The sequence below is a fragment of the Prionailurus bengalensis genome, chromosome X, assembly GCF_016509475.1.
Source record: "Prionailurus bengalensis isolate Pbe53 chromosome X, Fcat_Pben_1.1_paternal_pri, whole genome shotgun sequence".
Lineage (NCBI taxonomy): Eukaryota > Metazoa > Chordata > Mammalia > Carnivora > Felidae > Prionailurus > Prionailurus bengalensis.
Genome location: NC_057361.1, coordinates 60,649,375 through 60,669,619, shown reverse-complemented (window position 1 = coordinate 60,669,619; position 20,245 = coordinate 60,649,375). Strand labels below are relative to the sequence as shown.

Sequence of the window (20,245 nt, the reverse complement as noted above, 5' to 3'; positions counted from 1 at the left end):
CTCCCAGTGGGTGGTACTCAAGGTCTTTACAAGGACACTTCCTTTTTACACTTCCCTCCCCTCTCACTTGCTCCCTCCCCTCCAGCATTGCCTCCTGCAGTGTTGGATATTTGGCTCTGTTGGCTGAACCTTACCTCCATTTTTCTGCATTGGTGCCATGGCCCAAGGCTAGTTTACTCTCTCCCTCCAACCCCCTCCCCCCACCTCCTCCCCCTCCCCTCCCCCCACCTCCTCCCCCTCCCCTCCCCCCACCTCCTCCCCCTCCCCTCCCCCCACCTCCTCCCCCTCTCCTCCCCCACCTCCTCCCCCTCCCCTCCCCCCACCTCCCCCCACCTCCTCCCCCTCCCCCTCCCCTCCCCCACCTCCTCCCCCTCCCCCGCCCCCCCCCCCCCCTCCGCCGCCGCCTTTGCTCTTCTGCAATTTGGCCAGGGACAGTGCTCCAAGCCTGCTGGGTGTGAACATGGTGGCAGTCCTGGCAAGAACCAGAATGGATCACAGATGATCGTTGGCCAGCAGGTGGCAGAAGAGGAATCCCTGCCTTCCTCAAGAGGAACACCTACCCCGTGGCTACTGCTGGGGTCGGATTTTGATTTTTATTTATTTCTTGGATTACAGTCCTATGTAGTTTGATTATGTGGTCTGCTAGCATTAGTTTTAGGCTTTAAGTTACTATTCTGGAAATGTAGTTAGGGGCTTTGCTTATTTGTAGAATTCAATTACATTTAATGAGTTTTTATTTTTGAGTTCCTTAAAATAAGTAAAAATTTTCAATTTGTTTTACTAATTCCTTAAGTTTTTTTGGCTTTAGATATTCAAATTCAAATTGCTATTTAAAAAATTTTTACTACTTTTTTACTCTGAATTTGACTTAATAAACTACATCTTTTTGGATTTTGTAAAAGTCTTATAGTACAGAAGTAGTTAATTAAAATTTTAACTTTATGACCAAATGTAATAAGGAATATTTGAAGGTCCACTCCAGTCCAGGCCTCGCTTTGTTCCCATCCTTAATGCTGCACGAATTGAGTAAAAACTATCATGCAGGAAACTAGACTTACTGTGGACTTGTTTCCTCTAAAAAAACGTTATATTTGAGTGTCAATGCCCATAATTTCAATTTTCTGTGGTGCCTTGCCTCCATAGTTCCCATTTCCTCCCCAGCCCTGCTCCCAGCAACCGCCCCCCAATCTAGCACCAGCCCTTCCCCTGCCCTGTGTCCAGCCCTGCCCCTGCCCTGTCTCCAGCCCTGCCCCAGCCCTAGCTCCAGCTGCCCAGCCCTATCACCAGCCCTATCCCTAGCCCCAGCCCGAGTCCCAGCCCCAGCCCCAGCCCCAGCCCCAGCCCCAGCCCCAGCCCCAGCCATCACCCTAACCCTGCTTCTCCCTAAAGTCACTCCAATCTGCATTGATTTGGTGCTAAAAGTTGTCCATTGCTCATCCATAAGACTGGAATAACCCTGTGTGCCTCTAGCATTTGCTGACTTTCCGAGTTGACTACCTGAGTTATCATTTTCAATTAATGTACACAGTCCCATTTGTCCACTGTCCCACGTTAGAACAATCAATCTATTCACCTTTGTGTCAATGTTAGAAATGTTAGTTAATTGAGTTTAATATCAGATAACTATTGTTCATAATTTTAGTTACTCATCATCTCTATTCCCTGCCCTTAAGGAAGGAGAAACCATTCTTCTGTCATTGCTGCAGTAGTCACAGTCCCCGTTTTCTGGGCAGTGCTCATAATATTGTGCTGGTCACCTGAACTCTACCCTGAGTGAAATTTTAATTGTCCTGCCCATTGGATTAGATCCCAGTCCTTTTGCTGAATTCAGGACTGGGTGCAGAAAACACGAATCTTTTGTTCAATAGTTAACATGCTCAGTCCCAAATTGTATTAGCCTTGTCCATTAAACAAAGGCACCCTACCATTTTTGTCCTGCTTCTGGGATGGCCTGCTGTTCTTTGACAATTAAAGTACCAAACTGTAATTGTACGTTGTCTTGCCCAGTAATCAATGACCCTTCATCCCCTTTGCATTGCCACTAGGCAGTGCTGACTACCTGGGACCACGTTCCTTGAATGATTGATGAGTATAATCCCAATTGTCCACACCCCTGTTCATTACACAAGTCCTTTGCAACTCCTTTGCACTATAGCAGATGGGCTCATCTTCAAAGTCCTTTACTTTGGGATATTAATGAATACAATCATTAATATTCAAGATCCTGCCTAAAAGGTAAGACCCACCCATGCTCTCTTCTCTTTACTCCTAGGTAGTGCAGACTACTTACTACCCTGCATTAATATGTAAAATCCTCATTGCCCACTGTCCCAACGGTTAGTCTAGGATATAACTTTATCTTTATGCCATTGCTTATGAGGGGTTCTGATTACCCAAGGTCACTTAAACAGTTGATGTGCATAATTGCATATGTCCATGGTGCTGCGCAATAAAAAATGGAATCCCACCCCGTCCTAACCACTTTGGGATATTGCTAGTGAGTGCAGATTATTCAGGAACTCAGTTGTTGGACAGTTAATTTGCACAGTTGGAGTTGTGCAGAGTCCTGTCCATTTGAAAGAGCCACTGTATTCCATTTGCATACTATAATGTGGGCTGATCACTCAAAGACACTTCTCTTGAATTGATAATTTTCATAATTGCATTGGCACATGTTCTGTGAACTAGCCACACCCACCCCCCTTGTATTCTAGCAGGGGACCCTTACTACTCAAGAACAATACACTAGGATATTTTATGTGTACAATATTAATTGGCTAGACTGAGCCTTTTGTATCAGGAACCCTGCACCATCTCTATATCTAAAAAGTGCTAATTATCTAAGGCTCTTCTCCTAAAATTGTTCATGTGCAAAATTGCAATCCCCAATGTCTCCTACTGTTAACCTAAAATCCCATTTCCACCTAACTCCCTTTGCATTATTGCAGAAGGCACTTGGGTCCTTTAAGGTGCTTAAGGCAGTTATGGTCCCTTCTGTTAGTCTGGGATCCCATCCCCTCCTACTTCCTTTGCATTACTGCAGAGAATACTTGGAAACGTTAATGTGCTTAACTGCAGTGATAATTCCTTCCATTAGTCTAGGATCCTATACCCTCCTACTCATTTTGCATTAGCACAGATTGTACATGGGACTGTTAATGTGTTCACATGCAGCTGTGTCCCTTATGTTAGTGTGTATGATTCTATCCTCTTTAACTCCCTGTGCATTACAGCAGAGGGTAGTTGGGATCTTTAAGGCCCTCAAAGGCAGCTATGGTGCCTTCTGTTAGTCTAAGATCCCACCCCCTCCTACTTCCTTTGCATTTCTGCAGAGGATATTTGGGACTGCAATGTGCTTAATTGCTGCCAGAGTCCTCTCTGTTTGTCTAGGATCCCAATCTCCTCCCTCTTACTGAGTTTGCATTACACAGAGTACAAGGGACTGTTAATGTGCCTAAGTGGCAGCTATGGTCTCTTCTATTAACCTAGGTTCCCATCCCAATCTAAATTCTTTTGCATTACTGCAGAGGGTACTTGAGACTGTTAATGTGTGTAATTGTAGTTACAGTCCCTTCTGTTAGATCCTGTCCTCACCTACTCTCTTTGCATTATCATGAAGGGTACAATGGGACTGTTAATGAGCTTAATTGCAGCTATAGTTCCTTCTGTTAATCTAGTTTCCCACTTATTCCTGCTTTGCATTATAGAAAAGGGTACTTGAGACCTTTAAGGTGCTTAAATGTAGCTATGACCCCTTCTGTTTATGTTCCCATCCCCTCCTACTTTGCATTACTGCAGAGGATACTTGGGACTCTAAATGTGCCCAATTACTACTTTCCCTTTTCTTTTTCTTTGTCCCATCCCCTCCCACAGTTTGTATTATCATAGAAGGTACAAGGGACCATTAATGTGCTTAGAGGCAGCTATGGTTTCCCCTGTTAACCTGGGATCCTGTCCCCACCTAACTTCCTTTTGCATTATTGCAAAGGATACTTTGGACTATTAATGTGCTCTAAGGAAGCTGTGTGGTTCCTTATATTACTGTAGGATTCCATTGTCTCCAACTCCCTATGCATTACAGCACAGGGTACTTGGACCCTTTAAGATGCTTAAATGCAGCTATAGCCTCTTCTGTTAGTTTTATACTCCCATCCCCTCCTATTTCCTTTGCATTATTGCAGCAGCTACTTGGGACTGTTAATGTGCTTCATTGCAGCTACAATCTCTTCTATTAGTCTAGGGTCTCATCCCTTCTAGTTGCTTTGCATTAGCACACAATATACATGGGACTGTTAATTTGCTTAAATGCAGCTCTGTCCCTTATGTTAATGTAGCATTCCATCCAACTCCCTATGCATTAGAACAGAGGGAACTTGGCACCTTTAAGGTGCTTAAATGTAGCTGTGGTGCCCCCTGTTAGTCTAGGATCCCATTCCCCTTCTACTCCCTTTACATTAATGGCAGGACATTTGGGACTGTTAATGTGCTTAATTGCAGTTACAATCCCTTCTATTAATCTAGTTATCCTATGCCTTCTCACTTCCTCTGCATTAGAGCAGATGGAGGATTTGGGACTGTTAATGAGCTTAATGCAGCTATAGTCCCTTCTGTTAATCTAGTTTCCCATGTACTCCTACTTCCTTTGCATTACAGCAGAGGGTACTTCAGACCTTTAAGGTGCTTAATTGCAGTCATGGTCCTGTCTGTTAGTTTAGGATCTCATATCTTTCAACTCCCTTTGTATTATCTTTGGGACTGTTAAAGTGCTTAGTTGCAGCTGTGGTCCCTTTTCTTAGTCTAGGGTCCTATCCCTTGCTACTCACTGCATTACCTGGGAGTGGATTTGGGACTAGTAATGTGCTCATTTGCAATTGTGGTCCCTTTGGTTAGTCTGGGTTCCCATGTCCTCCAACTCCTTCTGCATACAGCAGAGGCTACTTGGGACTCTTAATATGTTTAATTTTTGCTGTGGTCCCTTTCAGTACTCTAGGATTCCACACCCTTCTATTCACTTTGCATTAGCACACAGTGTATATGGGACTGTTAATGTGCTTAAAGGTAGTTCTGTCCCTTATGTTAATGTAGGATTCCATCCTTTCCAACTCTCTATGCATTAGAGCAGAGGGTACTTGGCACCTTTAAGATGCTTATACATAGCTGTGGTCCCCCCAGTTAGTCTAGGATCCCATCCCCCTTCTACTCCCTTTACATTACATGGCAGGGCATTTGGGACTATTACTGTGCATAATTGCACTTACAATCCCTTCTGTTAGTCTAAGATCCTATGCTTTCCCATTTCCTTTGCATTAGAGCAGATGGTATTTGGAACTGTTAATGAGTTTAATTGCAGCTATAGTCTCTTCTGTTAATCCCATGCACTCCTACTTTTGTGTTATAGCAGAGAATACTTGAGACCTTTAAGGTGCTTAAGAGCAGGTATGGCCCCTTCTGTTAGTTTATGTTCCCATCTCTTCCTACTTCCTTTGCATTACTGCTGAGGCTACCTGGGACTGTTAATGTGCCTAACTGCCACTATAGTCCCTTCTGTTTGTCTAGATTCTCATCCTCTTCTGCATGGATTACATTACCACAGAGGATACAAGGGACTGTTACGGTGCTTAAATGCAGCTACTGTCTTTTCTGTTAACTCAGGTTCCCATCCCCACCTAATTCCCTTTGCATTATTGCAGAGGGTACTTGAGACACTAATGAACTTATTGTAGCATTGGTCCCTTCTGTTAGACTGGGAACCCACCCTCACAAACTCCCTTTACATTTTAACGGAGAATACACGGGACTGTTAATGTGCTTAAATGCACCCACAGACCCTTATGTTAATGTAGGAGTCCATCCTTGCCAAACCCTCTATGTACTACAGCAGAGAGTAGTTTCTACCTTCAAGGTGCTTAAATGTGGCTATGGCCCCTTCTGTTAGTTTATGTTCCTGTCCTCTCCTCCTTGCTTTGCATTACTGCAGAGGATACTTGGGATGTTAGTGTGCCTAATTGCTGCTACAATCCCTTTTGTTAATCTAGGATCCTGTCCCATTCCACACTGTTTGCATTACCACAGAGGGTACAAGGGATTGTTAATGTGCTTAAATGCAACTAAGATCTTTCCTGTTAATCTAGGACCCGATCCCCACCTAACTCTGCATTATTGCAGAGGCTACTTGGGACTGTTAATGTGCTCTAATGCAGCTGTGGTTCCTTTTGTTAGATGAGGATCCCATCCCTACCTGCTCCCTTTGCATTATCATGGAGAGTACCTGGGACTGTTAATGTGCTTAAATGAAGCCACGGTCCCTTAAGTTAGTGTAGGATTTCATCCTCTCCGACTCCCTGTGCATTACAACAGAAGGTACTTGAGACTTTTAAGGTGCTTTTAAGCTATGGTGCTTTCTGTTAGTCTGGGATCCCATTGCTACCTAACTCCCTTTCAATTACTGCAGAAGGTACTGGAAATCTTTAAGAAGCTTAAATGCAGTTACAACCCCTCTGTTAGTGTTTCCAGCCCCTCCTACTTACACTTTGCATTATTGCAGAGGATACTTGGGACTGTTAATATGCCTAATTGCCACTACAGTCCCATCTGTTTGTCTATAAGCCTAGCCCCTCCTAAACGTTTGCATTTCTACAGGAGGCACAAGGGACAATTAAGTGCTTAAATGCAGCTATGGTGTCTTCTGTTAGTCTAGGATCCTATCCTCTACCTACTTACAGAAGGTACAAGGTACTGATAATGTGCTTAAGTGCTGCTATAATCCCTTCTGTTTGTCTAGGATCCTGTCCCCTCCTACAGGGTTTGCAATACCACAAAAAGTACAAGGGGACTGTTTATGCTTAAAGGCAGCTCTTCTTTCACCTAGGATTCCATCCCCACCTAATGCATTTGCATAGTTGCAGAGGGTACTTGGGACTGTTAATGTGCTTAAATACAGCTGTGATCCCTTATGTTAATGTAGGATTCTATCCTCTCCAACTCCCTATGCTTAATAGCAGATGGGACCTTCAAAGTGCTTAAGTATACTTGCAGTGCCTTCTGTTAGTCTGGGATCCCATCCCTACCTAACTCCCTTTGCATTACAGCAGAGAGTACTTGAGATCTTTAAGATGCTTAAATGTAGCTATGCCCCCTTCTGTTAGTTTATGTTCCCATCCCTTCCTACTTTGTATTACTACAGAGTACACTTGGGACTGTAAATGTGCCCTATTACTGCTATAGTCCCTTCTGTTTGTCTAGGATCCCATCCCCTCCTACAGAGTTTACATTATCACAGAGTGTACAAGGGATTGTTAATATGCTTAATTGTAGTTATAGTCCCTTCTGTTAGACTAGGATTCCATCTCCACCTACTCCATTGCATTATCATGGAGGGTACATGGTACTGTTAGTGTGCTTGAATGCAGCTACAGCCCATATGTTAGCATAGGGATTTCATCCTCTCCAACTTCCTATGCATTATAACATAGGGCATTTGGGACCTTAAAGGTGCTAAAATGCAGCTATGGCCCCTTCTATTAGTTTATGTTCCCATTCTCTCCTACTTCCTTTGCATTACTGCAAAGGATACTTGGGACTCTTAATGTAGGTAATTGGTACTACAGTCCCTTCTGTTAATCTAAGATCCCATTCCCTCCTACTTGCTTTGCATTACCACAGAGGGTACAAGGGACTGTAAATATGCTTCACTGCAGCTCCTGTCCTTTATATTAGTATAGTATTCCATCCTCTCCAATTCCCTATGCATTACAGCAGAGGGTAGTTGGTATCTTTAAGGTCCTTAAAGGCAGCTATGGTGCCTTCTAGTAGTGTAGGATCCTATCCCCTCCTACTGACTTTGCATTACTGCAGAGGATACTTGGGACTGTTAATGTGCTTCATTGCCACCAGAGTCCCTTTAATTTGTCTAGGATGCCATCCCCTTCTATTTGCTTTGCATTAGCACACAATGTACATGGGACTGTTAATTTGCTTAAATGCAGCTCTGTCCCTTATGTTAATGTAGCATTCCATCCAACTCCCTATGCATTAGAACAGAGGGAACTTGGCACCTTTAAGGTGCTTAAATGTAGCTGTGGTGCCCCCTGTTAGTCTAGGATCCCATTCCCCTTCTACTCCCTTTACATTAATGGCAGGACATTTGGGACTGTTAATGTGCTTAATTGCAGTTACAATCCCTTCTATTAATCTAGTTATCCTATGCCTTCTCACTTCCTCTGCATTAGAGCAGATGGAGGATTTGGGACTGTTAATGAGCTTAATGCAGCTATAGTCCCTTCTGTTAATCTAGTTTCCCATGTACTCCTACTTCCTTTGCATTACAGCAGAGGGTACTTCAGACCTTTAAGGTGCTTAATTGCAGTCATGGTCCTGTCTGTTAGTTTAGGATCTCATATCTTTCAACTCCCTTTGTATTATCTTTGGGACTGTTAAAGTGCTTAGTTGCAGCTGTGGTCCCTTTTCTTAGTCTAGGGTCCTATCCCTTGCTACTCACTGCATTACCTGGGAGTGGATTTGGGACTAGTAATGTGCTCATTTGCAATTGTGGTCCCTTTGGTTAGTCTGGGTTCCCATGTCCTCCAACTCCTTCTGCATACAGCAGAGGCTACTTGGGACTCTTAATATGTTTAATTTTAGCTGTGGTCCCAGTAGTTTAGGATCCTTTGTATTACCTTTGTATTATCAGATGGTACTTGGGACTAAAAAATGCTTAATTGCATCTCTGGTCCCTTCTGTTATAGGATCCCAATGTTGTCCAACTCCCTGTGCATTACAGCAGAGGTCATTGGGGCTGTTAGTGGGTTTAACTGTAGCTGTGGTCCCTTCTGTTAGTCTAGTATCCCAAGCCCTCCAACTGCCTTTGTGTTACCTGGGAGTGTATTTGGGACTCTAAGTTGCTTAACTGCAGCTGTTGTCTCTTCTGTTAGTAGTTTCCCATGCCCTCCTATTATCTTTACATTATAACAGAGGGTCCTTGGGATTGTTAAAGTGCTTAATTGCTGCTGTGGTCCCTTCTGTAATTCCGGGGTCCCATCCCCTCCTACTCTGTTTACCTGAGAGGATTTTTGGGACTGTTAAAAGAGACCACATAATTAAATTAGTATAGTTTCCCATGCCCTCCTATTCTCTTTGCATTACAACAGATGGTACTTGGGATTGTTAAAGTGCTTAACTGCAGGTGGGGTCCCCTCTGTTAGTCTAGGATCTCTTGTCCTTCCCCCTTTACATTACCGGGAGCAGATTTGGGAATGTTAACATGCTTATTAATTACAGTTGTTGTCCCTTCTGTTAATCTAGTTTCCAGTCCCTTCCAACTGGTTTCTCATTACCTGGTAACAGATTTGGGACAATTAATATGCTCATGTGCAGCTGTGGTCCCTTCTGTTAGTCTAGCATTCCATGCCCTCTAACTCCCTTTCCATTATAGCAGAGGATATTTGGGACTTTTAATGGCTTAATTGCAGCCCTGGTCCCTTCTGTTAGTCTAGGATCCCATGTTCTCCAACTCACTTTGCATTACCTGAGAATGTATTTGGGACTGTTTAAATGCTCTATTGGAGCTGTGGTCCCTTTTGTGTGTCTAGTTTCCCATGCCCTCCTACTCTTTTGCATTATAGCCTTGGATACTTGGGGCTGTTAAAGTACTTAATTCCTGGTGTAGTCACTTTTGTTGATTTAGGATCCCACCCCCTTCTACTCCCTTTACATTATCTGGGAGGATTTGGGGGACTTTTAAAGTACTCATTTGCAGCTGCGGGTCCCCTTTGTTAGTCTAGGATCCGATGTCCTCCAACTCCCGTTGCATTATAGCAGATAGTGCTTGGGACTGTAAATGTGCCTTACATACAGGTGTGGTCCATTTTGCTGGTCATGACCACCTCTTCCCTTTATATTACCTGGGATCAGATTTGGTACTGAAAGGTGCTTAATTGCAGCCTGTGTTCCCTTCTGATTAGGATCCCACACCTCCATCTCTATTTGCATTACAGCAGGGCGTACTTGGGCCTGTCACATGCTCTGTTGCAGCTGTGGTACCTTCTGTTTTGTAGGATCCCATGCCCATCATCTCCTTTTTACATTATCTGGGAGTGTATTTGGAACTTATAAAGTACTTAATTTTAGCTGTGGTTCCTTCTGTTCATATACTTTTCCATGCCCTCCTACTGTCTTTGCATTATAGCAGAGGGTACTTGGAACTGTTAAAGTGCTTCATTGCAGCTGTGTCACTTTTGTAGTTTAGCATCCCATGACTTCCCAGCCCCTTTACATTACCTAGAAAGGCATCTGGGACTGTTAAGGTGCTAACTGCAGCTGTGGTCCCTTCTGTTAGTCTAGGATCCCATTCTCTTCTACTCCCTTTGCAATACTTGGGGAAGGTTTTTTGGGACCATTAAAGGGCGCTGTTGCAGGTGTGGTCCTTTCTCCTGCTCTGAGATCCATGCCCTTCAAACTTTGTTTGGGTTACTGCTGAGGGCACTTGGTACTATGAATGTGCTCAAATGCAGATTTGGTCCCTTTTCTTAGTCTCAGATCTCATGCCTTCCAACTCCTTGTACATTATCAGAGAGGGTGCTTGGGACAGTTTTTATGCTCAGTTACAACAGTGGTCCCCTTTTTAGTCTATGATTTCACCCCTTGCCCCTCGCCCCGCAACTCCCTTTGCATTACCACAGAAGGTACTGGAGACTGTTCAGGTGTATCTCATTCTCTGACCCCCTGTTGGCCTTATAGTAAGGGGTGCTGAATACCAAAACCCCCTTTTTTTTGCATTGTTAATGTGCATAATTGCATTTGTTCATCTTTCTCTGCAGTAGATAAGATTTCACTAACTTCCCTTGTATTCAGCAGTGAATGCCCTTTATTCAAGACCTTTGTACTACAATAAAGTGAACCATGGTAATTGACCACACTGTCATTCATTTAAGTCCCCTGTACTCTCTGTATTAATTACGTTAGTTATTTTGGGGGGGGATTATTTGTAGCAAAATTCCAGTGTTTATGGTCCTTCACTTTTAACTAATTTCCCACCCTTTTTGTATTGCATCAGGGGATGTTAGTATCTCAAAGTATTTCTCTTAGGACTCTAAATGTGCATATACCCTCTTGATAAGCTAATATCTTTATTTCTTAGTATTATAGCAGGGGGTACTAACCACCTAAGGTCCTTCTTTTGGACAGTTAATGTGCCAGATTGCACATCCCCAAATTGGGGATCCCATCCCCATCACACCTTCTCTGTGTCAGGCGTGCTGACCAACTATAACTGCTTCTCCTTTATAGTTTAAATGTGCATAATTACAGTAACCAATGGTCCCTTATGTTAGAATGGGATCTCATTTCCTTGCCCAATTTACATTACTGTGGGGGCTTCTGACTAGCCAAGAGTCACTCTCTTGGACTGTTAATGTGCATACTTAAATTCACTCTTATACCTAGATAAGGATTCTCCCCATACTATTTATATTCCAGCAAGAGGTGCCTCCTACTTAAGATTTTACACACTAATGCAGTTAATGTGCACAGCCTTTGTTGTCTTGTGCATACTCAGTTGTCCACAACTGTACCTTTTAGTTCAAGACTCCTGCAATTACTGAAGCAGAAGTGACTGACCACCTTAAAGCCTTTCTCTTGGGACTCTGGATGTGTGTAGTATTGGTTGTCCACTGTCCTTTGAGTTAACTTGGGTCCCTGAGTCTTTTCACAGCCTCTAAGCTTTACTTCATGGGGTACTGTCCATTTAAGGCCCCTTTCTCAAACTGTTAATGTGCATAATGACAATTACATTGGGATTCTTCCCCTTTACACTCCCTTTGAAGTACTGCAGGGAATTCTGACCCATAAAGTTCCGTTTCATGGCCTGTTAAGATGCATGTTATATTTATCTGGGTTCTTATGTACTAGAGAAGAAAACCTCTCTCCACTCCCTGTATCTTCAAGCAGGGAGTGCCCACTGTACAAGACCGTGCCCTGTACAAGACTGTTGAGCAGTCAAGGAAGACAATTGTAATTGACCACAGCCATGCACCATGGACATTAATGTGCATAATTGCACAGGCTCATCCTGTTTGAATAAGATACTACCTTCTCAGACCCCAGAAGGGGTACTGATCATTAAGGCCTTTTTTTCATGCCTTGTGATTATGCATAATTGCATTTGTACATTTTTCTGTACACCAAATAAGGACACCCCTCTCCCACTCCCTTTATCTTTAGCAAGGAGTGCCCATTATTTTAAGATCCTTGTATCTGTACAAGATACATGGTTTTAGTTGATCATACCATGTCTGTTGGACATTAATGTACATAATTGCAACTTAGTTCATCCTACTCTGTTGTATGTCATTTGCTGTATGCTAGGGTTGATGATCCCTAACTTATCCTGTTAATGTGCATAATTGCATTAGTCTGGGTTCTTGTGCACTAGATGAGGACATCCTCCACCCCTACTTCTATGCCTTCCAGTAAGTGGTGCTCACTGCTGTGACATTTACATTTGGATGGTTAATGTGAAGAATTGTAGTTTCCACAACCCTATCACTTTCAAAACTATCATATCTGCTTTGCACTGCTGCAGGGGATACTGTTTTCTCCCCAAGTTCCTTCTAGTAAACCATTAATATTCATAATTGAAATAGTTATACACCCTCAGCTTCCCTTTGCAGTACAGCAGTGTGTACTGATCAACCAAGGCCCTCTTTTGGAGTGGTAATATGTGCAATTGCATTTTTTCCTATTTTGTGCACTCAGTAAGGATCCTGCCTACTTCCTTACCAGGTTCAGCAGGTAGTGTCCACTACTTAAGACTCTTTCACTTGAAAAGTTCATGTGTATAAATGCAGTTTGCTAAGTGTGTCTTATACTAGAACCCCTCTTTGCTTTGGAGTAAGGAGATGTTATTTACCTAATGCCCTTTCTTTTAGACTCTAATGTGCATAATTGCAATTGTCCATCTTTTCTGTTGGACTAGGGTTGCATTCCCTCAAACCCCCTTTGTATCCGGGGTGTGTTAACCATAAATGAGCTCTTCTCTTGAGATTATAATTGTACAGACTTGTATGTGTCTGTGGATTTGTGTAGTGTGAAAGGATGCCCTATGCATTTACCACTATCTTTGGATTGCTGCTGAGGAGTGCTATCATGACCTCAGCTCTTGGACAATTAATGTGCACCACTAGCAATGATGGGACCTCTGTACCCGCTTTGTATACATCAGGGGTACTAAAGCCCCTTTCTTGGACTGTCAATGTACAATTGTCTATGTTCCCTTCTGTTAGATTTAGGATAACATTCCCTTAAACCCCCTTTGCATTAATGCAGGGGTTGCTGACCACACAAAACTCTATTAGTTTAGAGTTATTAAACTATTAGTGGGCACAATGGCAATTAGTGGGACTATTAGTGGGCACAATGGCAATTAGCAATGGGTTTTTCCTTCCTGGCCTTGTTAGGCAAACACTCCCAGCCCCAATTTCCCTTGGCATAATAAAGTATAAACATGGCAGTATGCTGTGAACTTGTCCATCAAATAGTACCCCATACTCCCTCTCCTTTTGTATTGCTTCTATGTATAAAATTCCAAGTAGTCATGATCTTCCCCTTCCTTCCCTCTTCCCACCCCTTGCTCACCCTTGGACCCATCCAAGGTGCATAAGCACCATTCTCACAATTTCAGGTGTTCATGTATTGGGCCACTAAATAAGATTGTGTTCCTTTTTCCCTCCCAACGCCACCCTACCCCTTTTGCATTATTGCTGGGGAATGTTGACTGGGCAAGGCCCTTTCTCTTGGATTTAAAACATTAACAATCCCAGATGTCATTGCATTACTCACTTTGTATTGCTGTAATGCCTCAGTTGCACTATCCTTGGTCCCTCCCATCAGACATGGACCCCTCCACTTCTTTGCATTGCTTCTGAGTAATGCTGAGTACCCAAAGTCTTTTCTGTGTTATTAACACAGTACTGATTGTCCCATTTTTTTCAGGTCATCAGCCCAAGATTTTCCTACCATTTTGATGTGTTTGTGCAGTGTTGACTACCCAAAACAGGCCTGAATTAGGTGGATGGACCTTCACTCCTTTGTCTGCATTTGTTAATAATCCCAATTCCAGTTGTTACATTCTGGGATAGGAACCATCCCTGACCATTTCTGTTACTGCTTCACTGAGCAAAATGCTCAAGGCAAGTCAGGCCTAGAAAGCTGGATTGCCACCTTTTATTTTAGATTTCCAGTATAAGTATCAGTTGAAAATTGTCTCCCCAGGAAGAAAGATTAGCATTGTCTGTGTATTCTTCCTTCCAGAGCAGATTGCCTGGCCAAGAATTTCGCTTCTCCTCTTGTATATTGCTATTGTACTGTGCCAGTTGCCAGCGTACAATTAAAAAAAAAATACTGTTTGCAAGGTGGAATTGTAAACCTGGTCATTGAATTTTGAGGTCCAAAAACCCATTTATACCATGTACCTGATGACCAGTGTCTCTCATTTTACTAAGGGTGCTGGGTCTGTGGATAGACCACTGTGACTCTTGCTATTTTGGTATTCCCAAAAGACTTCTAGAGTGGAACTCTTAAGAGCAATATCTTTGTGTTCTACCACCATTTTAAAACCCATTATTTATTTGGGCTTTACCACTGTTCACTTTTAGAAAAACTACCTAAACATTCTAATCCTTAAATTTCTTCATCTGAAGCATCTACCACCCCTTACTTATTTCAAGAAGATTGCTGTAAAAGAATGAAATGAGAGAACATATGCTGAGGCACTTTTGAAAACCATAATTCATCTTACTTGATTAATCTATTACATAAATAAAATGCACACTATTTAAATCTGCTAATTTAAACTAGCCTGAAGCACTACACTGAAGTGAGGGATTAGAAATGATGGGTCCAATTTCCCTGTTTTAGATTGAAAAATAAGCCAAGATCTAATCATTCTTCTGGACATGAATTTCAACAGCTGTTTGGTAAAATGAATAATATCCTAGTCTCTAGTGTGCAGGGTGTGGCAGATAAGTGTTTAATATGGAACTCCTGAAGCAAATAACTAGTGGTCACAACAGCAGTTCTTTGTAATCACTGAAAAAGGATACTATTCCTCTGACAAGGATGTCAAAAGATCGGCCCAGCTCAGGGTGCAGTATGCACTACTAGCTCCTTGGACAGCTGTAAGAAGAGTCTCTGGCTCTTTAGAATACTGTAAGTACTACTTTGTAGCTATTAAGTAATCTTTTCCATGTTCTATTTTCTTTCTCTTAAATGCTAGTCGTAGAAAAGTCAGAGGGTCTCCTTCCTTGTTCCTGTCTCATCTGCAATTATATATGAGTTACCATATGAGTTAACCACCAGAAATAGTGTATACTCCACTTTATGCTAGTTTACACTGAAGTGAGGGGTAGAAATGATGTAGTCCTATATAATATCATTTCTGCGATGGTTGTATTTCTGGGAAGCTAATATAAGCGCACTTGAAATACCTTTAGGGAATGATAATCAAGTGCTGTGTGGTGTGAATTGTAAGTTACAGAGTTTTAAAAAGGGAGCCCACTAGGCTTTGAAGTTAGTTGGATCAACTTAAAGAGGGAGGTGGGTTTACTTTTTCTCTTTGGTCTACGATATGATTAATATTGCAGCCATATGTGTAGTCCAGTTGGTTTATTTTAGTGTCATTTTGTTTTTACCTCTTTTAGAGGTATGAAAAGTGATTAAAGAGACAAGACCTAGCTTGTTGTGTTTGGCTATATGCCAAGGCTGGGGAATTGTTGATTGTCAAATCTCATTATAAGCTTGAACTTTTCAAGGTTCAGGGATTGGGGGTATAAATCTGATACGTTGACATTTTGTACCTTTTTATTCTATCTCTGCCCCAAAACATGAGAGTAGTGATGCCTTTTTAGTTTGAGATATTTGTAGAACCTACTTTGCAAGAAGGCAATGGAGAAATGTAAGTTTTATAAGAAAACCATGGCATTGCCCACTTTTATGAAGTTAAATATACCATTTCCCCTTCCCCTTTTCTCAGCAGATGTTTTGATTAAGCTAAAAAGCTTAGCCTCCCTGGTATGAAACAAACTGAAAAAGGTCCAGCTGAAAAAAAATATTAACATCAAATTCGAAACTTTTGTGCCTACCCATGCATCCTGGCAGTAGCAAGAAGAACCATACTAATGAGTGGAGCTTCTCTTACTGCTCATTTTAATTCCTATCCATATTTCCTCATGGCTTGTTTTCCACCGATACCTAAAGACATCCCCCAGTCTGACTGGTAGTAGTATACAAATGATTCTGAGCCACCTTGGAAATGTGGTCTATGCCGTTGTTTCTCAAACTGAAGTAATTAGTCAGGATAAAATGCGTTTTAAAGGAACAAAATTTCTTGAGATCCTAAAGAATATATGTTTTGAGAAACAGTGACTTAACAAGGTTATTTGAAATGTAAACGTGTTTTCCAGTTTTAAGATATCTTTATTAAAGGTATATGATGTTTTATATAATTTATGTAGGATTTGGGGATCCCTGAGAATATATCCACAAACCCCCAGGGTTCTTATCACCCCAATTTGAGAAACACTGGTCTATGCTTGAGACCTTTTTTTGTTGCTAATAAAATTATTCAACATTGATATACAACTATAAATATTTATTGGAATTTGTTTTAAAGGGATCAATTCTTAGCTGGTTCTATACCCCCACTGAAGAGGAAGGATGGATCAATTTTAAGTGGATTGAAGCCTGCACTAGACAGCATCCAAAGGTGAATCTTGGATATTATATTATATTATAGTTATAATATAATTAATTATATTATATTTCAATTCATTGCTTGAAATAAAGTCTCTAGCATTTATAAAATGGGATGCTCTGAAAATGTGGGCATCTTCAAAATTGATATAATCTTTGTGTTAACTCAACAAATACTTATTGGGTTATACACTGGAATAAATAACAAAACCATAGATACGATTCCTGTCAACAAGGATGCTAAAATGAGCAAATAATTATGCTGTTGGGCAATTTGATGAGTAGCATAAACATGTTGGGAAGTTCTGTGGGGCACAGAGGAAGAAGAGTGAAAGAAACACTCTTATTGAGCAAAGTGATGGCAAGGGGAAAATGCAAAGTATGACTAGGGAGCACTTTGATCAGTTTACTCGGGATATGTAGGCTAAAGGCTTACAGACACAACTTCAGTATTTCTTGCTTTTTGCAAGTGTATTTTAATGAAGCACATGTTTTCTTAGATAGAGTCACTTTTTTTCATGAGTTTGCAGACAGAAGGAATGAGATGCTGGCAAATTTATGAAAAAGTTCAGAAGTGGGAATAGGAACATCTAGCCTTTGGTCCTGGTCCTTGGATAAAATCACCATCTGTCTCAACTTCAGTCTAGGGATGGCTAATAAATTAAGACAGAGACTTGAATCGAATGTCTCAATCCCTGAAAATGACATTTTGTCATTTGCAAAATTGGAAGGCACTTAAGGTTTTTTTGGGGCATTTCTCTAAGTGGTTATTGTGATTTCATTTCTGACTTTCTTATAGAACCTTAATATATAGGATTGGAGGAAGTTTTCTGATCCTTGTTTTGTGCATCTTTTCCCAAATACCCCTTTAGTTTTTCTAACTTTCTACAACTTATCTACCCATTTCTCTAACCACCTCCCTAAATTGTAGGAAAACATAAGACCTAGGGCTGCTATGATTAAGCATTCATAATTTTTTTCAGGATATCGGCCCTGGTTAGCAAATGTACACCTGCATGGGAGTTTGACTTGAAGTAAATAATTTAAAAAGTTAATCTGTGGTGTCTGCTAAAATATTCTTATTTGTGAAAGTGTTCTGGAAATTTGCCATATTAAAGAGAAGAAAATTGATATCTGAACTGAGGTAACTGTTCCCCCAAACCTTATAAACTTGGTTGGTGACAGAGTATTGATGGTGTATGGTTAAACAGAGCTAATGCCTTCCTCTGCCTCAAGCCTTGCAGATTGGATTGGAAGAAAACTTGATATTCTCAGTACCATAGTTTTGGCATAGACAAATAGCACTTAACACTGGTTTCCCTCAAAATCCAACTCAAGTTGAATCTTAAGTAGTTGTTTGAGACTTAGCTGACGCAATGAATTTAACAAGTTAAACTTCAATGGCCATGCATAGTTATATATCATTATATTGATGATATTGTATTGACTTTTTATTGATGATTTAGGTTTTACTGGATTGCTTTTCCTTGATCTCTCCAAATTAGAGTACTGAGACATCGAATGTTAGGCTCCTTGTGCTCCCTGTGCAAATGAATTTGTTAAAGAACTCTATCCTTCATTCTGATGACTACGTTGGAAATGAGCTTTTGATTTCTTCATGATAAGATGAGAGATTGAAGCAAATTTTAAATTTGGCCAGTGCTAGATTTCTTAGATGTTGGGTAGACTTATTATTTTGTTTGACCAACTAGAATGCTATTCTAGTTTCCCCAGAAATGTTAGAGGCTATGCAGCAGATCCAAGTAATACTTTCTTATTGCATAAAATATGTAACTGAATGTTTGTAACAGTTTGGAAGTAAGGATATTGCTGGGAGATCAGTGTACATTACCATGTCTCATAAAATTTCTAGGTTACCTTATCCATAGAGGTGAAAACTTTTGTCATACTCTATTTTTACATTACTGGACTCATTACCAAATACCTAGGTTACTTTAATTCATAGCTTTGAAAACTTATGGCATACTATATTTTTTGTTTGTTAGTATGCTTGCCATTGTTTAGCATTGGTGTGCAATTATTCTATGATCTATATACCATTAGAATTTTTTAGCCTTACATGTTTCCCTGACTGAAAACTGTCTATAACTCACTGCCTTCGTTTTGTAATGGATTGACTGGGTCCTTCCATAAAGTCTGATGAACAAGAACAAGAGTTTAATTGCTAATTTTAATAACTTTGACATTGTGGATTCTTCATATTTGGGCCTCATATGTTTCAACTTTAAAACTAAGTACAATTAAATCCTTATAAACAGAAAAGAAAAAGCAAGTCTTTAGGCCAGATTTGCCAACAATGATGATACCTACTGTAGCAAAATCTGGAACACAGAATTACCAGTTCTCAGGTCCATTTTGCACTTGCTTAAAAAAAAAACATGTTGGGGGCGCCTGGGTGGCGCAGTCGGTTGAGCGTCCGACTTCAGCCAGGTCACGATCTCGCGGTCCGTGAGTTCGAGCCCCGCGTCGGGCTCTGGGCTGATGGCTCAGAGCCTGGAGCCTGTTTCCGATTCTGTGTCTCCCTCTCTCTCTGCCCCTCCCCTGTTCATGCTCTGTCTCTCTCTGTCCCAAAAATAAATAAACGTTGAAAAAAAATGTTGTATGGAAACCAATTTGACAATAAATTTCATATTAAAAAATAAATAAAACAAAACAAAAACCCTGCGATTTTTAAGCCTTCAGCATCTGGTTGGAAGATTTAAAAGAAAAAAAAACTTGCTTATTTTAGAGGTTTACAGAATGGTTTTGAAGATAGTACAGAGGGAGTTTCTGTATACCCCACACCCATTTTTCCTTACTATTAACATGTTATAGTGCTGTGATACATTTGTCACAATTAGTGAACCAGTATTGCTACATTATTATTAACTAAAGTCCATACTTTATTTACATTTCCTCAGTTTTTCTTTAATGCTTTTTTAATGTTACAGGATCCCATCCAAGATATCACATTTTATCTAGTAGTCATGTCTTCCTTAGGCTCCTCTTAGTTATGATAATTTCTCAGACTTTATTTTTTGATAGCCTTGACAATTTTGAGGACTAACGGTCAAGTATTCTGTAAAATGTCCCTTTATTGGATTTGTCTGATGTTCTTCTCATGACAAGACTCAGCATGAGTTTTTGGGTGGAAGACTACAGAAATAGATTGCCATTTTTACTTCTTGAGTACATACTATCAATATGACATATCATTGTTGATATTGATCCTTATCACTTGGCTAAGGTACTGTTTGCCAAGTTTCTCCACTTAACATATAAAATTATTTTTTCCCTGAGGCTCCTGGGTGGCTCAGTTGGTTGAACATCTGACTTTTGATATTGGCTCAGGTCTTGATCTCAAGGTCATGGGATTGAGCCCCACATTGGGCTCAGTGCTGACTGCGAAACCTGCTTGTGATTCTCTCCCTCTGTCTCTGCCTCTCTCCTACTCATGCTCACACTCTCACTCACATACGCTCTCTCTCACAAAATAAATAAA

The 20,245-nt window shown here is 41.1% G+C and overlaps 1 long non-coding RNA gene across 6 annotated transcripts in view; it reads left to right on the top strand.

The window, feature by feature from the left end:
- Positions 1 to 377: 377 nt before the first annotated feature.
- LOC122477532 overlaps positions 378 to 20,245 on the top strand; it is a 34,460-nt gene continuing 14,592 nt past the window's right edge. For 2 of the 6 annotated variants that reach the window (XR_006295717.1, XR_006295712.1), the window contains exons 1-2: positions 1,325 to 15,201; positions 16,664 to 16,756. This is a non-coding gene — a long non-coding RNA (uncharacterized LOC122477532). Of the gene's footprint in view, positions 15,202 to 16,663; positions 16,757 to 20,245 lie in introns of all 6 variants that reach the window. The other 4 variants (XR_006295715.1, XR_006295716.1, XR_006295714.1 and 1 more) reach the window with 4 other exon arrangements.